This window comes from Octopus bimaculoides, chromosome 4 (genome assembly GCF_001194135.2).
Source record: "Octopus bimaculoides isolate UCB-OBI-ISO-001 chromosome 4, ASM119413v2, whole genome shotgun sequence".
Lineage (NCBI taxonomy): Eukaryota > Metazoa > Mollusca > Cephalopoda > Octopoda > Octopodidae > Octopus > Octopus bimaculoides.
This window is the reverse complement of record NC_068984.1, coordinates 23092492-23096682: the sequence shown is the minus strand read 5'-3', so window position 1 is coordinate 23096682 and position 4191 is coordinate 23092492. Positions and strand designations below refer to the sequence as shown.

General features: G+C 38.5%; 1 protein-coding gene across 2 annotated transcripts in view; it reads left to right on the top strand.

Moving 5' to 3' along the window:
• The first annotated feature begins 3765 nt into the window (after positions 1-3765).
• The window catches only part of LOC106876740 (coiled-coil domain-containing protein 33), a 28654-nt gene continuing 28228 nt past the window's right edge, over positions 3766-4191 (top strand). The window contains exon 1 of one of the 2 annotated variants that reach the window (XR_008263878.1): positions 3766-4002. The gene's annotated coding sequence lies outside the window, so the exon portion shown is untranslated. The remainder of the gene's footprint in view (positions 4003-4191) is intronic. The other variant, XM_014925431.2, reaches the window with a different exon arrangement.

Here is a 4191-nt window from a genome sequence, read left to right as displayed (position 1 = left end):
TTTTGGGAAGAAAGTGGGCGAATATGTCTGACAATGTGGACAAAAAAACCCCCCCGAGAAAACGGAGAAAATGTTACACGATTACAAATACAAACAACAAGAATAACAACAGGTGTCTTTCGACTAAAAGGACAAATTAAGCTGGCGTGTGAAGCGAAAGCCTTGCAGCAATAAACATAGATGAAAGTCAGGAGACAGGAAAATAAGGTGTTGTGCGAGCAGGCAGCAGTCAAGCCAAGAAAGAAAGATCATGCTTGGTTGAACACCGGTTAGGTGGGAGGAACAGAGAGGGATAGGAAGCAGAGGGATTGAAGAATTAAAAAATGAACAAGAGAGAGAGAGAGAGGGGGAGAGAGGGAGAGAGAGGGGGGGAAGCTATGAAAAGAACCATCTACTATATACACATTGGATACTTTTTCCTGTTTGTGTAACAAAACATATATACGTGTATGTGTGTGAGAGAGAGAAAGTGTTTGTGTGCAAGAGAGAGTGAGGGCATGTGTGTGTGTGTGTGTGTGTGTGTGTGTGTGTGTACATGCATGCAATATATGCATGTGCATTTGTAGGAATGTAATCTCACTAAGACACTAGAAAGTTCAGCAATAAATCTGCTGAAATGTAATATGCAAATAAAATAAAGTGCCATGTTATTAATGACCCTCTATAATGCCAAATGTGCGTGCGTGTGTGTGCACATACATATGTACGTGTGAGCATGTGTACGTGTACATGTGCATGTGTTATTTCTTTACTACCCACAAGGGGCTACACACAGAGGGGACAAACAAGGACAGACAAATGGATTAAGTCGATTATACCGACCCCAGTGTGTAACTGGTACTTATTTAATCGACCCCGAAAGGATGAAAGGCAGAGTCGACCTCGGCGGAATTTGAACTCAGAACGTAGCGGTAGACGAAATACCGCTAAGCATTTCGCCTGGCGTGCTAACGTTTCTGCCAGCTCGCCGTACATGTGCATGTGTGTATATATGTAAGTATGTATGAATATATGCATGTATGGATAGATAGGTGTATGCATGCATGTATGTATCTATCTATATATCTATGTATGTAGTATGTACAAACATATGTATGCATATATGTATGTATGTATGTATGTACACATGCATGTGTGCATCAGAATAATAGCAAAAGAAATGTTAGGATGTATGGACATATTCTAATATGTACAAATTTTCAACTGTTGAATATATTTGGAAATGAAAAGAGGTCACTGTTTTTAATTACTCAATTTCCCTGGACAGAATATTTTAATAGCAGAATGTTCTTCAAATTAAGTTACAGCTAATAGTTTTAATCTTCCATGGATCTTCAGATAATGTCTTGTAATCCACTATTATGCTGCAAATAAGTGATTGACTTGTTAGGTTTTAAGCTGACAGATTAAGAAGAATGCAATGTAAGTTAAAACTATTGATGTTGAAGACAAAGGTGATATGCACAAATACATATACAGCCTAAAGACATACATACACATGCACACAAATTCATTGCTCTTTTGCACTTCTGCTGTTGGCTGGCACTCATGCCAGTGGAACGTTGAAAGCATATCTGAGTGTGACCATTGCCAGGGCCATAGATTGGTTCCCGTGCTGGTGACATGTGAAAAGCACTATTTGAGCATGATTGTAACCAGCGTTGCCTTACTGGCACATGTGCTGGTGGCACATGAAAAATAACATTTGAGCGCGGTCGTTGCCAGTGCCGCCGGACTGGCTCCCATGCAGGTAGCACATAAAAACACCTTTTGAGCGTGAGCTTGGTCGTTGCCAGTACCGCCTGACTGGCCCTCATGCCAGTGGCATGTAAAAACACTCACTACACTCTCAGAGTGGTTGGCATTAGAAAGGGTATCCAGTTGTAGAAACTTTGCCAGACCAGATTGAGCCTGGTGCAGTCTCTGGCTCACCAGTCCTCAGTCAAACTGTCCAACCCATGCCAGCATGGAAAGCAGACATTAAACGATGATGATGATGATTAATGTTTACTTGCTGATTATCAAAATTGCAATGATGATATCAGGTGTGGCTGTGTGGTTAAGAAGTTTGCTTCCCAACCAGGCGGTCTGGGTTCAGTCACATTACATAGCATCTTGGGTAGGTGTCTTCTATTGTAGCCCCAGGCTGACCAAAACCTTGTGAGTGGATCTGGTTGAACTGAAAGAAGCATGTTGCGTACATGTGTGTGTGTATGTGTGTGTGTGTGTGTGTGTGTGTGTGCATGTGTGTATGTACATAGGCATCACTGTCATACAAATAATGCTACTTGTTTCCAGTCTTCTGTGGGAAAACATATCTACCGTGGGAAAATATTATCAAGCTTGGAAACTGGGGAGGGTTGATGACGAGAAGAGTGTCTGACTGTAGAAAAATCTGCCTCAGCAAATTCCATCTGACCCATGCAAGCATGGAAAAGTGGATGTTAAGTGATGAGTGGATTTGGTAGATGGAAACTGAAAGAAGCCCGTCATATATATATATATATATATATATATATATATATATATATATATATATATACACACACATATGTATATATTTATGTGTCTGTGTTTGTCTCCCCACTGTCACTTGACAACTGATGCTGGTTTGCTTATGTCCTTGTAACTTAGCGGTTTGGCAAAAGAGACCAATAGAATAAGTACTAGGCTTACAAAGAATAGGTCGTGGGGTTGATTTGTTCGACTAAAACCCTTTAAGGTAGTACTCCAACATGGTCACAGTGAAATGAGTGAAACAATTAAAATTAAAGAATATATATATAAATGAATTGCTGCTCCTCTCAGAAATACTGCAACTGTTTGAGGTTTATATCCTTATCTCCCCTTAACACACAAATCATCATCATCATCGTTTAACGTCCACTTTCCATGCTAGCATGGGCTGGACGATTTGACTGAGGACTGGTGAACCGGATGGCTGCACCAGACTCCAATCTGATCTGGCAGAGTTTCTACAGTTGGATGCCTTTCCTAATGCCAACCACTCTGAGAGTGTAGTGGGTGCTTTTACGTGCCACCGGCACAAGGGCCAGTCACGCAGTACTGGTAATGGCCATGCTCAAAATGGTGTTTTTTACGTGCCAACTTCACAAGTCCCAGTCCAGCAGCACTGGCAACGACCTCGCTCAAGCACTATAAAATTTCATTCGAGAATCTCAGAGACAGTCTCTTGCTTGAAGTATCAGTGAATTTAACTGATCTCATTACTTGGTTGGTACTTTATTTATATCAACCCCAACCCAGTTCTAGATGGTTAGTCAAAGACAATGTCGACATTGACCCAATTTGGACTCAGAACATAAATGGCTATAACAAATACTGCAAGGAATTTTATTGAATGCTCTAATGATTTTGCCAGTTCAATGCTATTTCTTCACCCCTTGCACATAAAAATTTCATGTAGGACAATTCTCAGGAATTTCCAAATAGTTTCTGGCAACAATATAATATACACACTCTACTTATGTATATAAATCTAGACATGTTACAACCTGCCACAGGTAATCTTAATCAGATCTTACTGGCAAGATATAATTTTAATGGAATGCATCAATTAAAAGCTGTTTGTGGTCCTGACTTTCATGTGTATAGATAAATAGATAGATAGATAGATAGATACATAGATAGATAGATAGACAGACAGACAGATAGATAGATAGATAGATAGATAGATAGATAGATAGATAGATACATACATACATACATACATACATACATACATTCATACATATGTATGTATGTATAAGTACAGTATATCATCATCAACATTTAATGTCCATTGTATATGGATGTGTGTGTATGTAAATGAATGAATGTGTATAGATATACATACCTATAATCACACATGCTTATACATATACATACATAAGTAGTGTTTTACTCTCTGTTATGTTGACATATATGGACACGTCACCATTAAGCAATAGAAATAGTGTATAGGAAAGAAACAAACCAAACTGTATTGAATCCATTTCACAGGTAAGTATTTTAATTGTACATTGTATTATCTGTAATCATTTTTTTTTACATAATTTCCCAAAACCACTAATTTTGTATTTGTATTTTGAATAAGTCAAGAAACATAAAAGAGGAAAATGATTGTTCTACTAAAGGATGTGTGTGTGTGTTTACATATATATATGTACATATGTATGTACATATATATAT